Source organism: Hyaena hyaena, unplaced genomic scaffold (assembly GCF_003009895.1).
Source record: "Hyaena hyaena isolate Hyena2069 unplaced genomic scaffold, ASM300989v1 scaffold_91, whole genome shotgun sequence".
Lineage (NCBI taxonomy): Eukaryota > Metazoa > Chordata > Mammalia > Carnivora > Hyaenidae > Hyaena > Hyaena hyaena.
The window spans coordinates 2855818-2881667 of record NW_024080725.1 but is presented as its reverse complement, the minus strand read 5'-3'; the positions used below and the strand labels follow the sequence as shown (position 1 = coordinate 2881667).

Genomic DNA, 25850 nt, shown 5'->3' with positions numbered 1-25850 from the left:
TATAATCTTTGATTCTGTGGGCAGGACACTGAGGGAGAATGTGACCAGCTGAGAGCAGGCAGGGCCAGAACTAGAATCCAGGAACCAAGCCTTCCGGCACAGTCTCCCTGCTCTCAAGGTGATTTTACCTCACTTTGTTAGAGAGATGATTGGCTTTAATGAAAAACTAAGGCTTTGAAATGAACTCAAGTGGTCTGATGGGAAGAATAACACAATGTTAGCGAATCCTTTGTAACCCAACCAAATTGTATCTGCTAGGGATTAAGTGTTTAGTCAGATTATATTAGAAGAGCAAGAAACCATAGAAGTCCTTTATAGTTTATATCTCTATTCTGTCTCTTTAAATTTTTTTTGAAAAATATTTTTTAGAGAGAGCAAGCATGAGAGGGTGGGGGAGAGGGGCAGAGGGAGAGACGGAGAAAGAATCTTAAGCAGGCTCCATGCTCAGCACAAAGCTTGACAGAGGGTTCAATCTTATGACCCTGGGATCATGATCTGAGCTAAAATCAAGAATCAGTTTTGGTTTGACTGACTGAGCCACCCAGGTGCTCCCCCATTCTATAGAAAAGGACACTGAGGCCAAAGACGAAAGATAATTTACTGAAGTTATTTACCTAGGATCCCATACACTCTGGATTGATGGGTACCACTTAATCTGACTTCAGCTGAACTATTCTATTGTAACAAGGAACCTAGGTAATTAATTACTGCCAACTTCACAAACAGAGGCAATTAGAAATTAAGTGCCTCCTGATAGATGTATGAAGTAGTTCTGCCAAAACACTCAAAGTTGAATTAGAATAAGGCATAGAGCACTATCAAGTATCTAGGAGGTAGAAGAGTATGTTACAGACTCCCAGGAATACAATCAGAAAAATCTGACTGGATAAACAAAATGTGGCATATATACATATTTATACATGAGACTTACTTCACTTCAAAAAGGAATGAAGTACTGTCACATGTTACAAATATAGATAAACCTTGAAAACATGCTAAGTGAAAAGAAGCCAGTCATATATTATATGATTCCATTTTATATGAAATGTCCAGGATAGGAAGACCCATAGAGACAAAAAACTAAATCAGTGGTTGCCTAGGGCCGGTGGGTTGGGGAGAAAATGGGTAGTGCATACCAATGTGTATAGTTTCTTTTTGGGGTGGTGATGTCCTAAAATGGATTGTAGTTATGAAGTTATGATTGCACAGCTCTTTGAATATACTAGATTGTTGAATTATGTATTAAAATTTTTTTTACTGTTTATTTTTGAAAGAGACGGAATGCAAGCAGGGGAGGGGCAGAGAGAGAGGGAGACACAGAACCTGAAGCAGGCTCCAGGCTCTGAGCTGTCAGCACAGAACCTGATGTGGGACTGGAACCCATGAACTGTGAGATCATGACCTGAGCTGGTCGGACACTGAGCCACCCAGGTGCCCTAGAATTATATATTTTAAATGGATGAATTGTATAATATATGAATTATATCTCAATAAACCTTATAGCAAAAAAAATTATGAGGCAATTAGGGAAATTTGAAGATTGATCAGGTAGATCATGAGGCTATGTTAAAGTTTTAGGTGTGATGGTGATATTGAGGTATAGTTATTTAAAAAAATTTTTAATGTTTATTTTTGAGAGAGAGAGAGAGAGAGAGAGAGAGAGAGCAAGCCGGGGAGGGGGATAGAGAGAAGGGTACAGAGAATCTAAAGCAAGCTCTGTGCTGACAACAGAGAGGTTATATTTAAAAAAGAACCTTGGGGGCCCTGGGTGGCTCAGTCAGTTGATTGTCTATTTTGAGAGAGAGAGAGGGAGAGAGACAGAGTGTGAATGGGGGAAGGGCAGAGAGGGAGGGAGACACAGAATCTGAAGCAGGCTCCAGGCTCTGAGTTGTGAGCACTGAGCCTGACATAGGGCTTGAACCCATGAGCCACAAGATCATGACCTGAGCAGAAGCTGGCTGCCTAACCAACTGAGGCTCCCAGGTGTCCCTGGAGTGTCCAACTCTTGATTTTTTTTTTAAGCAACAGAACTCTTTTTTCCTTAAAAAAATTTTTTTTTCTATATCTTTATTTTATATTGAGAGACAGAGAACGAGTGGAGGAGGGGCAGAGAGAGAGGAAGACACAGAATCCAAAGCAGGCTCCAGGCTCTGTCAGCACAGAGCCCGACACGTGGCTCGAACCCACAAACTGGGATCATGACCTAAGCCAAGCCACCCAGGTGCCCCTCCAACCCTTGATTTCAGCTCAGGTCCTGCTCTTATGGCTGGTGAGTTCAGGCCCCACAATGGCTCTTCTGCACTGAGTGCAAAGACTGCTTGGGATTCTCTTTCCTCTCTCTGTCCCTCTCCTGCTCATGCACTCTCTCTCAAAATAAACATTTTTTTAAAATTAAAAAAAATCATATCTTTTAGAAATACTAAATATTTGTGGATGAAATAATTTAAAAATTCTCTTGACCCCACCTGCCCTTAAAATATCACCCCACTTTTCTGCTCCCCCACCCTTAAAATCCAACTCCTCCAAATGATCTATGCTCCCTCTTTCCAGCTCTGTTCCTACATTCTTTTTTGAACCCATTCCAATCAGGCTTCCATCCTCACCACTCGTGGCCAACAGTCAATTATAGCCCATTAGCAATTGACTTGGTTGCTCTTCCCAGGTGCCCTTCTTGGCTTCCCCTTATTTCAGTGGCTGCCCTTTCTGTCTCCTTTGCTCTTTCATTACCGGCTCAGTCCCTAAATGCTAGGACACTTCAGGGCTCAGTCTTCAGCTAACTTTTACAAATTTTTGTCTACACTTTTTGTCTAGAAGACCTCATGGCTTTTAAAACTCTCTACATGTTAGTGTCTCCCAAATCCAGCCTAGACCTTTCTTCTCAACTCCAGACTCAAATATCTGCCTTGGTATTTTCATACGGTAATAAGCTTTTAACAGCTCCCATACTGGATTTCTTAGGACTTTCAATCCCCGACCTGCTTGTCCCAGCGTTGCCACTTCAGTAAATGACAATTCCATTCTTCAAACTACTCTGTCCAAAAATCTTGGAGTCCCCTAATTCCCCTTTTGCTTATACCCTGTATCAATCGATTCATCAAATCCTGTGCCATCAGTCTACTGCTTGCACTTTTCCGAAGCCACTGTTGTCTCTCATATGCAGAATTGCAATGGCCTCCTAAGTTGTCCCTCTTGCTCCCCTATAATCTATTCTCAAAACTCCCTCACTTCCTAACAGTCTATTCTCAAAACTGAAGCTAAAGTGATTCTTTATAAAATACTAGTCATTTTACTTCTCTCCTCAAAATCTTCCAATGGCTTTCCGTCTCAGTAAAAGCCAAAATTCTTACAATGCCCTGTAAATCCCTACACAATTTGGCATCCTGTTACCTCTGACCTCGTTTCCTACTTTTCCCCTCCCACACTCCACTTCTTTCACTCTGGCCTCCTTTCTGTTCGTAGAATGTAGTAGACATCTTCCTGGAGCCTCAGAATGATTTCTGTGCTTGCCATTCTTACCACTGGAATGTTCTCCTAGATAAAGGACATTTCTTGCTCCCTTACCTCCTTCAGATCAGTGCTTAAAGTTGGTTTCTCAGTGCCCCCCGCCCCAGTCTTGTTTAAAGAGAAATCTCTTTCCCTATCCTTAGCACTCATTTCTCCCTTACTGCTTCATTTTCCCCCCATAATACTTACTCTACCTGACATAGTTTATATTTTATTTACTATTTTATTTTCTATCTGTTCTGAGAATAGGGATTTTTCTCCCTGCTTTGCTTAGTGTTTGGCACATAGCTGGCCATTTTTGAGTGTATGAATGCTACTTAAAATTCACTGACAGGGGCACCTGGGTGGCTCAGTTGGTTAAGTGTAAGAGTTTGGCTCAGGTCATGAGTTTGTGGTTGATGAGTTCGAGCCCCACATCAGGGTTTGTTCTGACAGCTCAGAGCCTGGAGCCTGCTTTGGATTCTGTGTCCCCCTCTCTCTCTCAAAAATAAATAAACATAAAAGAATCTTTTAAAAAAAACCTCACTCATATTCTGTGGTTGTTTAGCTGGAGCTAGCTTCTTAAGTTTGGGTATGTATCTCTGAGGAAGACAAGGCTGGTTGAATAGAAACAGTATCCACTCACTCAAGACCGTGGTCTCTATCTCTGCACCTGTGATCAAAGCAGAAAGGTTCACATTTTAGTTGCAGCCTTGGTACTAAGAAGCCAGGTGGCATAGGACAAATTGTTTTCCTTTCTGGACATTTATTTCCTCAGCTGCCAAATGGATCATTGCTTTGAATTATCTCATAGGATTTCTGAGAATGGAAAATGAAAGATGAAATGTTGAGTAGGAAATGATGTGTCTTATTAATTTCTCCAGTACATGCAAAGACATAATTACCTGGCATTTTATGTTTTTTAAGGGCCATGAACACACCTGGAATCAAACCTCAGAGTTCTTTTAGGGACCTTGGATGATGCAGTTTTGCCGTGTTAAGCCCTTACACATACCAGTAATCTGAGTGATAGCTTGTGATGTCAGCCTATTCTTTCTTCTGTTAAGACTCTCCCTTAACAACTGAATTGTTTTCTTTCATTCTCCTTGTCCAAATCAGTGAGTAGTCAGTGCCCAAGGGTGCCCAGCTCCCATGGAAATTTTGTTTCCTAATCATTTGTGTGTGTGTGTGTGGGGGGGGCTGGTGAGTCTCCCCACAGCCTGTTTGTAACCCGGAATCTTGATTTTTCTCACTGGTACATGTGGTGAATAACAATCGGCTCATGTTTATTTTGATGGATTCAATGACACACCAATACTTTACATGAAGTAGAACAATTCCTAGGAGACCTTAAAGCCTCCGTAGCTGCTCTGCGTAAATCGAGTATGTATTGAGCTTCCACTAACGGAGTCACTTGCTAAAACAGTTCTCTGGCTGTGTTACTATCCCCAGTTGAGGACATGAAAGAGTATGGCTTTCTCTACTTAGTTCCTAAGTCTTCCCCATCTTACTGGAAGCAGGGTCTCAGAGACATCTTACACCCACGTTCGTAGCAGCATCTTTTGCCATAATCAAAAGATGTCGGTAACCCAAGTATTCATCCTGATACATACACACAATGGAATAGAACTTGGCTTTGAAAAGAAAAAGGAAATTCTGACAAACTACAACATGGAAGTGCCCTGACGACATTTATGCTGAATGAAATAAGCCAGTCATAAAGAGTCAAATAGTATGATTCCACTTATATGAGGTATCTGAGTTGTCAAGTTCAGAGGCAGACTGGTGGTTGCCCAGAGTTGGGGGAGTGGGGATTGAGGAGCTGTTTAAAAGGTACAGAACTGCAGTTTTCTAAGATGAAAGGAGTTCTGGAGACGGTTGCCCAGCAATGCAATGGTACCTTACTGATCTCCGCAGTTTAAGAGTGGTTAAAATGGTAAATTTTATGTTGTGTGTATGTTACCGTATTAAAAGTTACAAAAACATTTCCCCCATTCTATTTGTCAGACCTTGCTTTTCACTCTTCTCCTGAAACCCCACCTCCCCCCCCACCGCCTTTCAGTTAGACTGCTGCGTTCACTATACTCCCCTTAAAACGCTGGTGCCTTCACTGTACTCCCCATAAAACGCTCCCTTTTCAGCCTTTGCTCTGAAGAGTTTCCTCTCCGAAGTGCTTTCACCAGCACCCATTCATTTTCAAAAGGTGGTGCTTTCGCCCCCCAAAGATGTTCCCTTTTAGAGATCCAACCAGGACTCACATTCTCCATGACACGCTTACTTCCACCTTCAGACCACAGTCCTCCCCCTTTCCCGCACTGCAGAGACGAGCGAACGCGTGCCTTTCTTGTCGTAGCTTAGTCTCGCCGACCTTAACGTTTAAGCCCTGAGTTCCAGGGGCGTCATCTCACCGTTCTGCCGCACCCCTCTTCTAACACAGAACACGCCGCCCCCAGGGAGCTCGGCCTTCCAGAGCTCCCGGTGAAAACCCAAGGCGCTGGACATCGAGATGGGAGGGAAGTCAGCTCACGTTCCCAAAAGGTGAATTCGTTGAGACAGTGTGTTAACGCTACACAAAAGCTCCCTGTCAAATTACCTGCGAACATAGGGGTTCGACGCGGCAAAACTGGGTCCTTCAGGATCCTTATGGGCAGCCCTATAATTTGCACAGCTTTCTACCCTCCGAAACGCTTTCTCACATGTCATCACGAAGTAACGCGAGAGGGAAGACAGAGGCGGCGTTATTGGTGCAGGCGCTCGAGAGAAAAAGGGGTTGTGGCTGCCTGTCTCCAGAGCCTCCGAGGCCTCGACGGGGTCGACTCCGCTCCAAGAACGGCAGAGAACCGTTAAGAAATTGTGCTTCCGGCTCAAGGGTCCGAGCCTCGCCGAAAAGGGAAGGGAGAACCGCCGTAAGCCACGGTACGGAAAGTCGCAGGGCCCAATTCCCTTCATCTTAGTCGCCCGACGGTCGGGCGGGACGCGCGTAACCCAGAAGTGAAAGCCCGTTTCCTTCAGGTTATTAGACCCCGATCGCAGGAAGTCCCGGCCAGATGACTTTTATCCAGGCTTTCGCGACTCCCACTCAGCTCTATTCACTACACTCCCTGCTTTGTGGCGCCCTGTCGCCGCGGCCACTACATCCGACCCTCCCGGCCTAGCCTGAGTTTTGCCGCAACTTCGCTGGGGCCCCAGCGGCACCTTCGCCGCCCTTCTCTTAAAGAACCTTTATTCTACGGGTCCCTATCGGGGTCAACTAACGTCCTCGGAGGAGGCAAAAGCTCCTGGGACTCTGCAGCTCCCGAAGCCCAGCACAGGCCGGCTGGCGCCTGCGCGGGGCGTTACCATAGAGAGCAGCCGCCTCTCTGGTCTTGGTTTACACTCTCTATGGTCCAGCCGGGTCGGTGGCGGTAAAAGGGAGACTGCACTGCGCAGGCGCTCTCGGCTTCTTTTTTTTTTTTTTTTTTTTTTAATCCCCGCACCAAGCGCTTAACCTCATTGGGGTGGAGGAGAAGGCGGCGGCTGTTTGGTCCGCAGCGGCAACAGTAGCGAATAATACGGCTGTAAGTACCCGGTTAGGGAGAGGAGATTTAGATCCAGCCTTCCGAGGCCCTGGCCCCCTCGCCTTGCGGCAGCAGACGCCGGGTCTGGGTGAGGGCGATGTCCAGCGCTGTCATCGGCTCTTGGGTGCACTTTGGGGGGTGGGGGCGGCCCTTAGGTGGGAGCCGGGCGGGGAGCGGGATGGGAGGGTTGTTTATCCCGCCGGTAGGTTCGCTGATCCCAGGCTGCTTTGCAGAGGGAGGAGGGGGCGACTCTGGGGTCAGCCCGGCTTTGTGTGCCCCTCTCTCTTTTCCTTTCCCAGACCCCACCCCGGGCCCCCTTCCTGACCCGAGTCTTACCGGCCCGGTGGGAGAAGCCAGCGAACAGCCAGTCGCATTTGAAAAGAGCCCGGGATTGCGAGGGGAGGGGGCGCGAGAGAGAAACCCATAACAACTAGTCATCGGCGAGTGATGGGTGTGGAGAAAGATCCAGAGGGAAGGGGTGCCGGGGAGGCGGGCGGCCGGGGCTCCCAGCCGGGCCAGACAAAAGCTGAGCGAGCGGCGCCAAGCCGAGCCGGGGACCGGGCAGGATGCAGAGGGTCCCTCGGTCCCTGGGGCCCGCACAGAGCTTCTTTCCAAAGCTGGGAAAGCGGACAAGTGCTGAGTTAAGCCTTGTGCAGCCTCCTCAACTTGCCTTTGTTGTTCTTTGGTATTGGCAGAGCCGTTCTGACGAAGAGGAGTGTGTGATCTTGCACGTTAGCCTGGTTGGGTACAATGGAGCTAATCGAATTTTGCTTTCCATTTTTCGAGCTGCTCGGATGAATATGGGGTTTTCCAGAGTCTAACTTATTACATAATGTTATTAAAATAGTTGTGTTTATTTCTAAGATTAAAAAAAAAAAAACACTTAGGTGGATCCTTGAAGCATGTTTTGTTGCATCTGGATGAATTTCTCTGTTGCGGGGTTCCATCATTAAATACGGACCGTTCCGAGAACTCGTGAGCTCTTTAATCACGATACTTTAATTTGTAGATGTGGCAGTGAGAGATTTGGATTCTCTAGTCCTTTGGGAGGCAGTGATGCAGAAGGCAGAGGGAGAAATAGTTGCAGGCTGCCATGTGCCTTCCCCCTATTCTGGTGCTATACAGTACGGTATACATTCTAGCTTTAGAGATTGCTGCCTTTATTACTATTATTATTTGTGACATTTACTGAGCTCTTTGTAGGAGGGATCCTGGACATTGGGCTCCTTTGGCTCATAAAAGCAGTGGGAGAGTAGTAACATTGATGCAGAGACCTTATAGATAAAAACAAAACCACAGTGTCCCAGAGTTCCTAAAAATTATTTATCTTCTCCATTTGCCAAGAAAGATTTAAATTTTTGTGAGCTGTTGGCCTATTTGTTTTCATAAAATCGTGTAATGGGACCTTTCTTTTTTTTAAAAACTCAAATCTGTTTCAGTAATTCATAGTGTATCAGCTGATGTGCAGCACTATTTTTGATTTTTAAAGTTTTAATTTTTACCGAAGAGTTTTCAGCCCTAGCTTTATATCTCCCCAACTAAAGTTAACCAAAGCCAGAAATGCTTTGAAGTGGCAGTTGGTGAGGGAGGTGTCAAATATTGTACCTCCATGTTACAATCTAAGTGGTAAATAGAGAAAAGGCCTTTGCTAACCTTACATCTTTAAATAGTGTTAGACTTACCAGATCTCCCGGTAAGTCAGGATTTTGGCCACAGACTCCACTTTATGTGAAAGAGGCAAGCATTTTTTATACTAATGGGAAGCAAAAATCTGAAGGTTGGTGTTTATGCTTCAGTAACCACTGCGATAGAATCTCTTAAGTGTAGTTCAGATGATGGGAACTTACTTTTTATAGAGCAAGATTTCAGACCCTTAAAATAGTTTGACAGGGATGTTGAGAAATGATTGGCCAGAAGAACATTAAGTTTATTGTTCATATGTGTTATGTTTCGTTCGTTAGTTTGGATTTAAGCTTTTTTTTGCTTCAGTTTGATAACTCTATTTTCTTGAGTGGCTCAGTCTCACAATTTATAAGTTGAGTGACAGATAGTTCCTTGGATCTGAGACTTAAATTTATTTTTGAGACTCCGTTTCTTCTTAACAATCTTCTATTTATAAAATCATAGTTTTTACAGTATACTTTAAATTTTGTACTATAGGTAAATATTATAACTAAGGGATCATAAATGTTAGGCTCAGAGCTGAGTTATTAAAACTGGTAGTTTTAATAAGTGGAAGAAAAACAGAATCATCTAAAAGATTTCCTAGGAAATAAGAGAAGGAACTATTAGTCTTAAAAAAAAAAAAAACCCAACACAAAACTAAGCAAAAACCAGTCATTGATGAGAGTTTTTCATTTGTAAAATGTAATATAAGAAAGTAAATGAACCTTTTTAAAAAATGTTTATTATTTTTGAGAGACAGAGAGAGATAGCATGAGTGGGGAAGGGGCAGAGAGTGAGGGGGAGACACAGAATCCGAAGCAGGCTCCAGGCTTCAAGGTGTCAGCACAGAGCCAGACATGGGGCTGGGTCCCATGAACTGTGAGATCATGACCTGAGCCAAAGTCGGATGCTCAACGGACTGACCCACTCAAACGCCTCATATATGAACCTTTCTTAAGGCAGTGCAAGCAGGGCAACATCCATAAAATATGTGTGTGTTTGACCAAATGTCCTCAAAAGGCCTTTTCTTTTTCAGCTCCAGAGGTTACTGACTGTTTCTGGTGGGTCCTCATCACCCCAGGGCTTTCCTACCTCCTCTGTGCTCAGACCGTTACCGCCATACTGAATGCTTTTCTCCCCCAGGCTGCTGTGGCAGCCACAGTCCACCTCCTGCTCTGGGTCCCTGAAGATGTGGCTCAGATGACGGCCCTTCTTTCATAATGCCTGTGTTCACTTCCCTCTTGTTTCCTGCCTGGAAATCTCATTCCTTGCTGATTCCTGTCGCATCTGCTACCTTCCTCTTTGGAAGATAATTCACGCCTGTGTTTTTACTGTCCTCTAGATCCTTGAGGGCAGTGGGAGTGTGTAGAACACTGTGATCTCCTCTGTACTGAACTAGGGACTTGTGTAACTAGTCAAGGGAAGTGTATGAAAAATGAAAGAATAACTTAGACTAGTAGAATTTGAGTTTGGGGAGAGAGAGCTCTTAGAGGCTCCATTGACCATTCTACCTTTTGTCTAATGTATTCTGGTCCTCAGTCTCACACTGCAAATCCGTTTTTCTGTTCCTGGACAGGTCTTGGTCACTAGAAAATGAGTTGAGGCTGTACCAACACCTCCTCCTCCCCTGTTACCTGTTTTCTTGGGGTACAACTCTGAGTCAGCAGCATGTATTACGTGTTTCTTCCCCACCTAACACGCATAATAGCTTTTCATTTCCTGGGACAGTCATCAAGTCTTCTCTAGATTGGTTGATGAATTAATTTATTAAACCCTTTCTTTAGTTGGGTACCATGAGGGCACTGTTCAAAAGATTGCGTGGTCCCCACATTTCAGGGGCTCACAGTCTAATAAGGGAGACAGACAAAATATTACAAATTGATGCCACTTAGGCTATAAGTAAGTAAACAGCCCAGTCCTAATCTTTGTCCCCTCATGTTTTTGTTTTTGTTTTTTTCTTTTAAGGTTTTATTTTTTTAAAGTATCTCTACACCCAGTGTAGGGCTGGAACTCACAGCCCCTAGGTCAAGATTCTCATGCTCTATGGACTGAGCCAGCCAGGTACCCCATCCCCTCATGGTTTAATCAGATTTCCCCATCCTTTCTTTAGACAATTCTGTTTTGTTAGTGTTCTTTCGTATTTTTTTTTAAGTTTATTTATTTATTTTGAGAGAGAGTGTGAGTATGAGATGTGAGCGGGGTAGGGGCAGAGATTGAGAGAGAGAGAAAAGAGAGAGAGGGAGAGAGAGAGAAAGGGAGAGAGAATCCCAAGCAGTTCTGCCCTGTCAGTGCAGAGCCCAAGGCAGGGCTTCATCTTGCAAACCTCTAGATCATGACCTGAGCTGAAATCAAGAGTCAGTTGCTTAACCGTTGAGCCCCCCAGGCGCCCCTATTAGTGTCCTTTAAATGCAGTATCTAAAATGAAGCAACTTGCTCTGACTGACCAGAGCATACAACTGTTGTCGTAGGTTAGGAAACTGTATCAAGGATTCAGACTTTGTTGTACATTCTGGCCATGCCAGTTGCTGGTCCTATGACTTTGGGCCATGGGCCCCTTAAATCATCTCTTCATATTTTATTTTATTTTTTATTTTTTATTTTTTTTTTTACAAATAGTTTATTGTCAAATTAGTTTCCACATAACACCCAGTGCTCATCCCCATAAGTGCCCTCCTCCATGCCCATCCCTCCTCCCCCCCACATCCATCAGTCCTCAGTTTTTGTCAGCATTCAAGAGTCTCTCATGGTTTGCCTCTCTCCCTTTCCCCCACCATTTCCCCTCTTCTTCTCCCCCTTGTTCGTCCGTCAAGTTCCTCCTAATCCTCCTATACGTGCAAACATATATTTGTCCTTCTCTGCCTGACTTATTTCGCTCAGCATAACACCCTCAGGGTCCATCCATGTTGCTACACNCTGACTTATTTCGCTCAGCATAACACCCTCAGGGTCCATCCATGTTGCTACACATGGCCAGATTTCATTGTTTCTCATTGCCATGTAGTATTCCATTGTATAGATAAACCACATCTTCTTGATTCATTCGTCCGTTGATGGACACTTAGGCTCTTTCCATGTTTTAGCTATTGTTGAGAGTGCTGCTATGAACCATCTCTTCATATTTTAATTATTTCATCTATAAAACGGGTGGGGGGAGGGCAGTGTTAAAAGTAGTATCTACTTCCAGGGAGGTAAGTAGATGTGTCAAGTGCTGAGAACAGTGATTAGCATATGTGTATAAGTGGCATTCCCACTATGTATTTGAGGTAGGAGTTGATAATATTCCTAACAACGTAGCAGACTAGCAGATGTAGCAATAATCAAGTCACCAGAATCATTTGAGGAGCTTGTTAAAATACAAATGGCCTGACCTTATTTGTTCCCCATCCACACAGAGATTTTTGGTCGGTTAAGTCTGTGAGGCCTGGGTAGCCACAGTTCTAACCATCCCCAGATGAATCTTAAAAAAAAAAAAATCCCGAACGAGAACCTTGAACTTTATGTTAATTTTGTCAGGGATCGTATTTGCTTTTACAAATGAAAAAAATCACCATCACCGAGTAATAGATGAATAGATAACTCCTGAAAGATACAAGCAGCGCAGATAAGGGAAGGGCTTGGCCCCAGACCTCTCTGTCCGGCCATAGGAGGCATATCCACTTATCAGTGTGAAATGGATCCTTCTCAACACTTTTATCCGTTTTGGTAGCTACATGTATGTGACTGTCTTCATGATAATCAATAATAGCCAGATTTAAGGGAAAAAACCCTCGATTTTCAAAGCACATTTACGTTCATAATCTGCTTTCCTCCCTTCAGAGTCCTGGGAGGGAGATAATATCCTCTCCTATCAATTTACAAATGAGAAAGAAGACCTGCAGGTTAAATCCCATCTAAGATAGAGCGAGGATGAGAGCAGGACCTTCTGTTTCTTTCTTTTTTTTTTTTTTTTAAGGTTTTATTTATTTCTGAGAGAGAGACAGCATGAGCAGGGGAGGGTCAGAGAGAGAGGGAGACACAGGATCTGAAGCAGGCTTCAGGCTCTGAGCTAGCTGTCAGCGCAGAGCCTGATGCGGGGCTCGAACCCACGAACTGTGAGATCATGACCTGAGCCGAAGTCGGACGCTTAACCGACTGAGCCACCCAGGCACCCAGGACCTTCTGTTTCTTAACTTAAGTATTCTTTTCCTGTCAGCTGCCTCTTGGCTACGCAATTTTGTTGGCTTATTGAAATTATGGTTCATGAAATCTTCTGATCTTTTTGCCATGTCAGTAAGCTGCCAAACCCGATTTCCTCCTGTATTTTAGTGTGTTTATACTTGCGTTTAAAGAAATGTAAATTCAAGGTTTAATAGTTAACACGTATCTGGGAAGAGTTATCTTTTTGTGAAAAACATCCCAAAGTGGCCTCGTAGCTGTTTTTTATACTCTGGCACATTTGGGTGAGTTTATGTTTCTTCAGGATAGCTGAATCCACTTTCCCTCGTCTCTGTAAGTGTTACCCCATTAACTTTCCAAGTGGAATCAGTTAAATTTATTTATAGTCTTATTACAATAACACAGTGATAGCACCGAAACTTGAGGGACCAGAGGGGAAAAGCCACATCAAACCATCCTAACACAAGCTGTTATTTCCTAACATGTCACCCTTTGAAGCTGTCCATATGTTTGTACTTTTCAGTAAGTAATGGTAGGTTTTGCATGTTTTATGATTCCTTTCTGCTAATGACATGTATCCTTTAAATTTTTTAATAGCTTTGTCATATTTAAAAAGTTTTTTAAATGTTTCTTTATGTTGGAGAGAGAGAGCAGACATGAGCGGGACAGAGGCAGAGAGAGAGAGGGAGACCCAGAATCCAAAACAGGCTCCAGGCTCTGAGGTGTCGGCACAGAGCCCGACGCAAGGCTAGAACTCAGCAAACCGTGAGACCATGACCTGAGCCAAAGTTGGATGCTCAACCGGCTGAGCTACCCAGGTGCCCCTATAGCTTTGTCATATTTGAGTTGATATGGAGAATTTGGTAAACTGGGATCCTTGACATGTAGGTATCTTTTTTCTTTTTAAAAGTTTATTTATTAAGTAATTTCTACACCCAACTAGGGGCTCGAACTCATGGCCCTGAGATCAAGAGTCGTATGCTCTTCTCACTGAGCCAGCCAGGCACGTTCTCTTTCTTTAAATTACATATACTACAACGGCGACTATCTTTTTGCACGTAGTTTGCTTCTTTGGTGTTGTTTCCTTGGGATAGATTCAAAGAAGTGAGATTATTGGGTGACTTTTGATGCATACTGCCTGATTGCTGATCAGAAAGTGATACCAGTTAATAGTTTTCCCAGCTCCCTAAGAATGTATCAGTTTCACAAAAATTTTGCCAACTTCTGGCAATATATTTTAAAGGTGTCTTTCGTTGCTGTGAGAGATGTGGAACAGTACATTATTTTTATTTTTCATTTATTTTGAAAAAGAGTAAGGAATAATGATGGGCTTTTACATCTGAACCAACTGTATGCAATTTGTGTTGGACATTACATGCAGGTGCTCTGTCTTCTTACTTGCTGGGTTTTTACTCCTGTACTGCATGGCTAAAGCTATTGCATTTCCAGGTAGATGTGGAGGAAAGTGCATCCTTTGCTTTGTGGGACAGAAGAGCCTATTTGTCAAAATCAGAATGTAATCTTACTACATTTTTGTGGCCTCCCTTTAAACACTGTGCGTGTGTGCGCGCGCGCGCGAGCTCAAGGGCCCTGCCTGAAATATTTGGTAATCAGAATGTCTAGTGGTGGGGGCGAGTTATCTGCTTTTCAAACAGATTTCCCAAGTGATTCTGAAGCCGTCAGAGTTTGAGGGCTGCCTTGCGACTACCTTCTAGCTCATGTTTTTGCTCAGTTTCTCCACAGTCCTTCCTGTGGGTAGAGGCAGACTCTGTTATGAGCAGCCGCTCAGACATGCTAACAGAGGCCTGCTGTATAGAGAGAATGAATTGTGTCTCAGTGTCCTTCCTAATGTAGAGTAGCTGGGTTCTCGGAACAATAAGCCAGTCTTTCTAAGAGTAGTTGAACTGCATAAAAACAGCTCCTTCTCTGAAGTCTTCTCGTGGTGCTGGTGGCTGTGTTTTGTTTCAGTTCTGGTAAGTCCCAGAGCTCTCCAGACTCCAGCCATGTCCTGGCTCAGCCTTTGGTGGGCCTGAGGACCGTAGGTAGGTCTAGCATCACAATGGCAATGGCCACCATGGACTGAACACCCAACTTCTTATAGGTATGCTTTTGCCATTTTTTATAGCAACATCTATTATTATTTAAACTTTTTTTTTAAGTTTATTTGTTTTGAGAGAGAGAGAGAGAGAGAGAGCAGGCAGACTGAGAGGAGGACAGAGGATCTGAAGCAGGCTCTGCACTGATAGCGGAGACTGACGCGGGGCTCGAACTCACGGACTGGGATCATGGCTTGAGCTGGAGTTGGATGCTTACCCAACCGAGCCACCCAGCCACCCTTTCTTATAGCAGCATTTAAAGACAGATGCTCTTTTCCTTTTATAATGAGGAAGCTGAGGTTTCAAAAAGTTGAATAATTTGTTCACAGTCATGTAGGTGTAAGGTGGCCGAGTTTGGTTCTCAGGTATTTCAGCTTCCTTTCCATTTATTTCTGTTTATTTTCTGCATAGGCTATTCTTCGTTCATGAAAGGTCAGTGGGATATCTTGGGAGAAAGTCTGCTCCCAGTATCTGGTGGCATCTGGAGTTGCCTCCTTACTGGTCAGGAAGGACATGGAGATACAGGCTTGCCACTAGGGTTTCCATGAGGGTTAGACCAGGTGATAGATAGTCTCCTTCAGATTTGAGTCCCTGATTTGAAATGAAATCTACCCTTGAACAATCCAGGTCACTAAAGACATGATAGAAACCTTTTTTCTTTTTCTTTTTTATTGTGGTTAAAAAAATATATATAGCATCAAATATGCCATCTTAACCATTTTTAAGATTATAATTCCGTGGCATTAGTTACATTCGTACTGTTGTACAACCGTCATCAAAATCAGCTTCCAAATCTTTTCCCTGACCCCAAAGAGAAACCCTGTAACCATGCATGAAGCCAGCAATCCCTGTTTCTCCCCCTTCCTCAGTCCCTGATAATTTAGAATCTGCTTTCAGTCTTTACAGACCTGCCTATTCTAGGTAATTCATGTAAGTGGAGTCCTATCTGTCCAATGATTTATCCACTTAGCATAATGTTTTCAAGTTCATTCGTGTTATTCTTTTCTACTTGGTGAATAATATTCCATTGCATGTATATAGTAACACTTTGTCCACTCATCTGTTGATAGAACTTGGGTTGATTTCCACTATTGTCAATAATGCTACAGTGTATTACAAAAATCTGTTTGAGTCTCTGTTCTCAATTCCTTTGGGTGTATACCTGGGACTAGAATTACTGGGTTCTGTGGTAATTCTGTGTTTAGCTTTTTGAGGAATCATTGAAATTTCCCACAGTGGCTGAATCATTTATACCCCCAACAGCAATGTACAAGGGTTTCAGTTTCTCCATATCTTTAAAAAAAATTATTTATTGATTAGAGAGAGAGAGAGAGAGAGAGAGAGAGAGAGAAGGGTAGAAAGAGAGGAAGAGAGAGAATCCCAAGCAGGCTCCACACTGTCCGCACAGAGCCCATTGTGGAGCTCAAAACCATGAACCATGAGACCATGACCTGTGCTGAAGTTGGATGCTTAACCGAATGAAATACCCAGGCACCCCTACATTTTCTTGATAATGTTTTTTGATGTACAAAAGTTTTAAATTTTGATGGAATCCAACTAATCTATTTGTTTCTTTTGCTACTTATGCTTTTGGTGTCATAGCTAAGAATCCATTACCATCTGAGATCGTGAAGATTTACTCCTATGTTTTCTTTTTACAAGTTTATAGTTTTAGCTTTGACATTTAGGCTGCTGATCCATTTTAAGTTAGTTTTTTTTTATATGGTATGAGGTAGGGATCCAACTTCATTGTTTAGCATGTGGATATCCAATTGTCTGAGTACCATTTGTTGAAGACTGATATGAATGTTTTAATTACTTGTTTTATGTATCACTCACTGGCATTTATATTTTGCTTTGGGTATTTGACTTCACTGCCTTCCCTCCTTCATCCTTACTCCCCTACCCCTACCCTGTTTTTTTCCTTTGAGACAGAGTACATGGATATTTTGTGTGTGTTATAGCTTTGCTGTTTGACATAGGAGAGACAGTTAATAAATGTGAGTTCCCTTTCTTGCTTTTAATTTTGTATAGTTACTTTTAAAACATTTTTTTAATGCTTATTTTTGAGAGAGACAGAGTGTGAGTGGGAGAAAGCAGAGAGAGGGAGACACAAAATCCAAAGCAGGCTCTAGGCTCTGAGCTGTCAGTGCAGAGCCCCCATGCAGGGCTTGAATTCATGAACCCTGAGATCATGACTTGAACCAAAGTTGGATGCCTAATTGACTGAGCCACCCAAGTGCCCATAATTTTGTATAGTTACTTTTTTTTCCCCAAGTTTATTTATTTTGAGATAGAGACTGCACAAAGTGGGGGAGGGGCAGAGAGAGAGAGGGTAAGAGAGAATCCCAAGTAGGTTTTGTGCTGGGGCTCTAACTCATGAAACTGTGAGATCATGATCTGAGCCGAAACTGAGTTGGTATGCTTAACCGACTGAGCCACCCAGGTGCCCTCGTATAATTACTTTTACGTGATTTGTGTTTCAGAATAGATTGTGAGGACCTTCAGGATAGGGTGCATATTATGTATTTTTTGTTTCCCCGTGTCCAGTTCTCTCTTGTCCCCCTATCATTCTAGTGTCCAATCTTGGGCAAGTGATGCAAGTGATGTCCTTATCTTTTATTGACTGAATTGTGAGGCTGAATATAGATCTTTGTGGATACAGCTGGGTAATTGTGGAAAATTCTTCTTTTTAAAAATTTTTTATAAGTTTATTTTGAGAGAAAGAGAACATACAAATGGAGGGGCAGAGAGAGAGAGAGGGAGAGAGAGAGAGGGAATCCCAAGCAGGCTCTGCACCACCAGCGCAGAGCCCAACGCAGGGCTTGAACTCATGAACCATGGGTTCTTGACCTGAGCTGAAGTTGGATACTTAACTGACTGAGCCACCCAGTCCCCCAGTTGTGGAAAATTCTTAAAAGATAATAATCAGTATATGATGAGGTTCTTCAAGATTTTTAAGTCAGGAGCTTTTAAGTAATTTTTCCACGTGTGAGGATTGATGTAGCAGCTAGGCCTTGAAAATGCTTGGGAGTTTTTTTGTATGTGACCTAAGATATTTGGATAAACCTCAGTTAGGTTGCATAACACAGTTCATTTCATGGATGACTGGAAAATTTTTAACTTGTTATTCAAGATTATGGTGAGCTTTATATTGGGAATTTTACTCCTTTTAGGGGTAAGTTTTATATATCTAGGTTTATAGTTTTAGCTGGCTTATTTAGAGTGAGCCACTTTGATTTACAGTTTAAAAAATGTTTATTCATTTTTGATAGAGACAGAGAGAGTGTGAGCAGGGGAGGCACAGAGAGAGAGGGGACAGAGGATCCGCAGCGGGCTCTAAGCTGACAGCAGGGAGCCCGATGTGGGGCTTGAAGTCATGAACCATGAGGTTAGGACCTGAGCCAGAGTTGGATGCTTAACCCACTGAGTCAAAGCCAGGTGCCCCTTGATTTGTATTTTTGACAAGTGCTTAGTTTAAAAAAATTAAAAAAAATATTTGAAGTTTGTGCAGTAGTGTGTATTTTTGTTGCAACAAAAATATTAAATATCATTAGAAAGCTCTTTTGCCTAGAAATCCCAAACAGTACCTAGTGCAGAAGTATCTGATCTTTCTCTGTGGCTTTGTATCATCACATTTCCCTCTGTCACACCCCTTAGTGTTCCATAGGGTTCTGACGTTACTTGTCCTAAGTGATCAGAGCTCCTTTAGGAGTCCGTTTTCTAATCTACCATCTAGATGTCAGTGAACAGAAGGCTCAGTTTGAAGGTTGGCCTTTGGTGTTTTGCTTTCTACTAAGTTTTGACTCTTAGGTAGGTATTACTTAGTGTCTTGTTACTTAGTATCTTGTTATACAAACACTTCATCATATGAGATACTCGGGCTCGTTATTCTTCTATTCTTCATTCTATTCTTGTTTACTCTAGCAGTTCCTTATTATTAATACTGAAAAGAAAGAAGGAGTTACTTTGTTCTTTTATTTACTAATTTCAAGCAATGTAACAGCATCAGAGAGGTCAGAGCAAATCCAGGAATTGACATGCTTTCAGGGTAATTGTCAGCCGATGGAGCGATTCAGCAAGAGCTTGTACTCCTTAGTTGGAGGAAAGCTTTATTCCAGGGAGAGTAGGAAGCAGAGACGCAGACTGTGTCCTTTTCCCTGCCCCTGGCGAAGTTGGCCTGGCAGTACTCTGACTCTATAGCCATAGATCAGTACACACAAAGATGGACCCATCTTCCTTGTAAAGAAGGCCAGAGGTAGTATTATAGCTGTATCTTTAGGCACAACACTTGATTCAGGAAGTGTTTTTGTTATTTACTATGTCACCCTTCAGACCTGGGATCCCATTGTGAGAGGGCTGATTCCTAAAAACAAGCGTTCTCAGTGCCCTGTTGCCCTGTCTGCATTGATTTGGGCTAATGGGTATGGTATTTTAGCCAGATGCTGATGTTTTGTTACCTGTTGGCATGCCAAGTAGATTTCCTATGGCCTGTGACTGGAGTTTTATTTTTAAAAATTTTTATGTTTATTTATTTTGAGAGAGAGAGAGAGAGTGCAAACATGGGAGGGGCAGAGAGAGAGAGAGAGAGAAAGAGAATCCTAAGCAGGCTCTGCACTCCCAGCGTAGAGCCTGATGTGGGGCTCGAACCCATCAACTGTGAGATCATGACCTGAGCCAAAACCAAGAAGTTGGTCACTCAACTGACTGAGCCAGCCCAGCGCCACTGTGACTGCATTCTTAAAGTGAACATGATGGGGAGAACTTTCCATTCTCTCATGCTTTTTAGAACCTGGAGGTGGTTTCTGAAATTGCCAAAGGGGCATTTGTTTGGACAAAGTAACACTATTTAGCCTAACTGTATAGTGATGATTTTACAGAATCACAAAAGGGTGACAGCTGGGGAAGGTAAAGAACATTTTATAATCACTTGATTGGTAGACCTCTTTTGGGGTGGGGTAGGGTGAATGGAGGGGATGCAGAAAGGGTATAGGGAGATGTTCATGAGAAATGGACCTGAAAACACAGCCTTCCTGAAAACTGCTGCCATGTAATCAAGAGAGTTCTTCAGGATGTATCCTGGGTAATTAGTGAATACACAATGTGTGTGATTTGATCAGAATCTTTAGTCAACACACATAGCTATTGTGCCACAGGACTAAGAGAGGCTTTTTTTTTTTTTTTTTTAACGTTTATTTATTTTTGAGAGAGAGGGAGAGTGAGCACAAACGGGGGAGGGGCAGAGAGAGACACACACACACAGGATGTGTAGTAGGCTCCAGGCTCCAAGCTGTCAGCACAGAGCGTAACGCGGGGTTTGAACCCACACGTCATGAGATCATGACCTGAGCTGAAGTTAACCGACTGAGCCCCCCAGGCGCCCCTGAGATTCTCTTAGCCCTGTTCTCAAAGAGCTCCACCCCTAAGAGAGTCAGACAAGTAAGGAGAAAGGATTCCTGAGTTAAGTGCACTACTGTGGGAAGACTGCAGAGGGAAGGGCTCCTAATCTGGGGGTAGAGAAGAGATGTGTCCTTACCCCGTTTTAACCTGAAATATGTAAGGTCCTGAACCGGGTCCACGTGCCTGGTTGGATGCTCTGGGGCCTGTTTGTTGCCTTCCACTTGTGAGAGCTATGCTGGCTGGGGACCCAGCTTGTGACCATGGGGCGGAGACCCTGACTCTTGGCCATGTTAACGCCGTGGTCTAATGTTGTGAAGTGGCCACAGGCAAGAGCCAAGAAAGCACCCTTGCTCAGAGAAGGCTGTTTTGTTTTGTTTTGTTTTTTTCTCCTCTGAGACAGAGAGAGAGACAGCGTGAGCAGGGGAGGATCAGAGAGCGAGAGAGAGATACAGAATCTGAAACAGGCTCCCGGCTCTGAGCTAGCTGTCAGCACAGAGCCTGACGTGGGGCTTGAACCCACGAATCATGAGGTCATGACCTGAACCGAAGTCAGATGCTTCACCGACTGAGCCACCCAGGTGCCTGAGAGAAGGCTGTTTAACACGAGCATCTTTCCAGAGCCCTAAGCCTCCATAAAGTCAGGACTATTCTCAGGTCTTTATTTGAATCATCAACTGATCAGCGATATGATTTTGGAATTTGGGGGGTGGGGCGTAAACATTGTGCTTTTAGGGAATTGATTGCTATTGAGATTGCTTCTGGAGAGTGATGGCATTATTAAAAATACGTTATTTTTATTGTACTCACAAGCTTATCGCGTGCATTATTGGCTGTAAATTTTTTTTTTAAAGATCCTTAGGGTAGAGTCTATGTCCCCTCTTTTATTTGTGAAGATTTTATTTTTAAGTAATCTCTACACCCAGCGTGGGGCCTGAACTCACCACCCCGAGATCAAGAGTTGCACATTCTCGCGGTTGAACCAGGTGCCCCAGTGTCCCTTTTTATTATGAGCAGGTTTAAATCCGTTGCAGCTGTATATGAAGATTCTTTTCATCTTGTTAAAATTACCCAGAAAGGAGAAATAGAACTGCCAGTTAAATGCGTTAATTTTTTTGTTATAAAATATTTATTTTTTGAGCAGGAACTACATGCACATGGTTTAAAACTTAAGTTTTCCTCCTCTCTTGTTTGCCACCCACCCAGTTCCCTTCCCTGGAAGCAACAGTGTTACTAATTATATACGTGAAAAAAAACCGTATGTATAGACACACCTTCTTCTCTCTCTTTTTTTGTACAGATGGTAGCCTGCTACAGACTACCCTGTATTTTGCCTTTTTAAAAAAACTTTATGTATCTTAGAAGCATTCTGTATGAGTACGTGAAAGTCTTCCCTATTTTTTAAAAATGATGAGTGTGGCTGAATAGTATGCCGTAATTTACCTTGCGCTCTATTAGGAACATTTAATTTTTCTTAGTATTTTGCTTTTATAGATAATGCTGGAAAGATTAATCCTGTGATTTATTTTGCACATGTACGAATAAATTCCCATATGTTGACATTTTTGGTTGAAAGTCATGTACCTTTTTTTTTTTTTAATGTTTTATTTATTTCTAGGAGAGAGAGAGAGAGAGACAGCATGAGCAGGGGAGGGTCAGAGAGAAAGAGAGTCACAGACTGAAACAGGCTCCAGGCTCTGAGCTGGCAGTCAGCACAGAGCCCGACGCAGGGCCTGAACCCACGAACCGCGAGATCACGACCTAAGCGAAAGTCGGACGCTTAACCGACTAAGCCACCCAGGCGCCCCGAAAGTCATGTACCTTTAAAAGTTAAAAAATTTAAAAAAAATTTTTAAATTTATTTCTGAGAGAGAGAGAGACCGCGTGAGTGGGGGAGGGTCAGAGAGAGAGGGAGACACAGAATCTGAAACAGGCTCCAGGCTCTGAGCTGGCAGTCAACACAGAGCCCAATGCAGGGCTCAAACCCACGAACTGTGAGATCATGACCTGAGCCGAAGTCGGATGCTTAACCGACTGAGCCACCCAGGCGCCCCCTTATGCCTTTAGAATTTTGAGCGATATTGGTAAATTATCCATCGTAGAGGTTTTGACAAAACCTAGCCCACAATGTGAGAGTTCCTGTAGTTAATACACTTAAAAATATAATTTTGTAAAAGCATACGGTCCTGTTTTGTCATAAGTCATTTTTCAATTAAAACATGGCTGTTGTTCAGTGAGAAGAAAACAGTCCAACACTAATTCTCATTTTTTTTTCTATTTTTGTTTTTCTATTTTTGACTTTGCAAAGATTACATGGCTGGTTGAGGTTCAGAAGTTAGCTTTGTTTCCTTACACATGTTACTAAGGCTGTCTTCTAGAGAGGGGTAGCAGAGATGGATGGGCAAGTTGCTGAGTAACTGCCCCTTTTTGTAGTTTTCAAATTTTTTTGTTTTGTTTTTGAGAGAGACGGAAAGTGGGGGAGAGAGCATCCCAAGCAGGCTCCATGCTGTCAGCACAAGGCTCGATCCCACGAACCGTGAGATAATGACCTGAACTGAAATCAGAGTCAGACACTTAACCAACTGAGCCGAGCCATCTCAGGCACCCCTCAGTTGTTTTTTTGTTTTTTTGTTTTGTTTTTTGTTTTTTGTTTTTTTAAAGTAAGCTCTATGCAGGGATTCAACTCCTGACCCTGAGATCAAGAGTCGCATGCCCTCACCCACTGAGCCAGCCAGACACCCCTGTAGTTCTCAGTTCTTGTCATAACTGGCGATGCCTATGGTTTCATGACTGTGATGAAATTTGGCTTTACAAACAGCTTTCTGATATTTATGACATAAAATGTGGTTCAGCTAGAAAGAATATTGTCATTCTTTTTAATTTTTTAAAATTATATTTCCTTTGACTAGATAAGATGTACATGGTCAGGAAGTTCACAATGTGTGCACGGCTAGAGAGGGAAATGTAAGTCTCCTCTACCTTTTCTCTACATTCTTCCACAGCCTGTTCCCCGAGGCAGCAACTGTTTCTGATTTCTTAGATGGTCTTTTAGATATTCTGTGCATATATAAGCCTTTATATGTATGAATGGGCTATAGCATTGTTCTGCAGTTAATGCCACTATTATTATTAGTTCCACTGTTTTAACATGTACTTTTATTTTTATTTATTTTTTTTTTTTACAAATAGTTTATTGTCAAATTAGTTTCTACATAACACTCAGTGCTCATCCCCAAAGTGCCCTCCTCCATGCCCATCCCCCCCTCCCCCCCTTAACATGTACTTTTAAACTTATGTAAATAGTACATTTTCATTTTAGAAAAGAGTGTTAATATTTTGGTATGCTGTGTCCTTCCATACTTTCTCTGTGCGTGCAGAATGTAAGTGACTATTTTCTATTTTGTAAACAAACATGATGTCATAAACTTGCTGCTTTCTAGCTTGCCTGAAAAACTATCTTTTTGGGTGCCTGGGTGGCTCAGTCAGTTAAGCATCTGACTTCCACACAGGTCATGATCTCACAGTTCATGGGATTGAGCTCCACATTGGGTTCTGTGCTGACAGTTTAGAGCCTGCTTGGGATTTTCTCTTTGCTGCTCTCTGCCTCTCTCCCACTTGTGTTCTCTTTTTCTCTCTCAAAATAAATAAACTTTAATTTTTTTTTAAGTAAGCTCTACACCCAACATAGGGCTTAAACTTATGACCCTGAGATCAAGAGTCGCATGCTCTGCTAATTGCGCCAGCTAGTCGCCCCTCTAGCTTGCTTCTTTCACTAAATTGACTGTAGATATTTTTCCAGGTCACGAAGAACATATTTTTGCTACAGAGTGACTGTATAGTGTGCTGTTTGCATATATGGTAATTTCTTTCCCAGTTCCTTGTTCTTGTACATTTCAGGTTATTTTCATTTGAAATGATTTTCTTGGGGGCTCCTGGCCGGCTCAGTTGGTGGAGCCTGTGACTCTTGCTCCTGAGGTTGTGAGTTCGGCCCCATGCTGACTACAGAGATTACTTAAAAATGAAATCTTAAAAAAAACCAAAAACACGTGTAAGTTTTGCATGAACAGCCACAATGAACGACTTTGTGTACACATTTCATTGTACTTAACAAATTATTTCCTTACATGAATTCTTGGATTTGTACTTGTGGGATCAAAACATCTATTTAAAGGTTATTGATAGATGTTTCCAAATTGTCCTAGATAGTTAGAAGTTTATTCTCATCAGCATATTAAATCTGTGTTTGATTATATCCAGTTACATTATCAAGTGATCTTTTTAAGTGGAGGATTACGTCTTTTGATATTTTAGAGAAAAGAATGTTGGTGATGGGAAGGAGTAAGTCATGTTGGAAAAATACAGAGGCAGTAACAACTCAGTTTGGAAACTGTGAGCATCTGTAGGTACGATTCAGTAATAGACCAACATGGTTAGTGCACAGATCTCTTTTTATGTTTTTCTTGTGGATTTCCCCCCTGAATCCATAGAATATGAATGTAGAAGTGTCATTTTAGTAATAGTAGTGTTCTAAGTGACCTGAGAGATGTGGAGAATTTTCCCTAGCTTTAGGCGTAAGCTTTGTAAAGTACAGATTTGAAGTCTGTGTGCTTGAACTATGGTTTCGGTGGGGTGGGGAAGAAGCAGTATATGAGACTTTTCAGTAGTCTTGCTTGGTTGAAGTTCCAAATTATCTTTCTTTGCCACTTCACTTTACTGCATTGAAAAGATATGAAGCTAATACCATCTGATTTGTCAATGAATAAATGAATCTCTAAAGCCCTCAGTTCAGTTCTCTATCTTCAGCCAGCACAAGACTCCTTATCATTGAAGGCCCTGGGACTATGTGAAATCTCCCAGTCGATCAGACTGTGTCTTCAGTATGAATCTTGCTGGAGCCAGGAATGGAAGCAAGGGAAATGATTTGGAGGGTGAGAGTAAGCCAAACGTGTTTTCATGCCAGTGCACAAGACAGAGCTTTGTTTGCCTTTGTATTTGTTTCATTGTTGCAGTCTTTCATTTTCCCCTGTTTACTAGGGAGTCCTCAGAAAAGTAGATAGTCTTCCAGGAAAGCACCTTGATATATACTGTGTTAGAATAGATTGCTCACTTGTCTTTCTTTCCCCGGTGAACTTGGAGGTTGTTGAAGGTAGAGCCTGGCACATTGGCTGGCGAATTAGAAACCTGCCACCACGAGTCTGTCCACATTGTGTGTATCTCTTCACTTCTTTCTTCTTTACATTTTCGAATCATTATAGATTGACAAGAAGTTGAAAGAACAGTATAGAGAGTTTCTGTTTATCCTTTTCCTAGTTTCCCCCAGTGGTTACACACTACCCTTTTCTCTTTCTTTTTCGATCATGCCTTTGGCTCGCCATCAGCATCTGTGGGAAATACTAAACCCTTTGAACTAAAGATTGCTGATTACTCTCCTAGGGTTACTTGTGGGAATGCATATGGCTCTTCCTCTGTGTGTGTTCTTCATGGAGCACTTGCTTAT

The 25850-nt window shown here is 42.7% G+C and overlaps 1 protein-coding gene across 10 annotated transcripts in view; it reads left to right on the top strand.

The window, feature by feature from the left end:
• Positions 1-6963: 6963 nt before the first annotated feature.
• The window catches only part of CLASP1 (cytoplasmic linker associated protein 1), a 264293-nt gene continuing 245406 nt past the window's right edge, over positions 6964-25850 (top strand). For all 10 annotated transcript variants that reach the window (XM_039234904.1, XM_039234903.1, XM_039234905.1 and 7 more), the window contains exon 1: positions 6964-7040. The gene's annotated coding sequence lies outside the window, so the exon portion shown is untranslated. The remainder of the gene's footprint in view (positions 7041-25850) is intronic.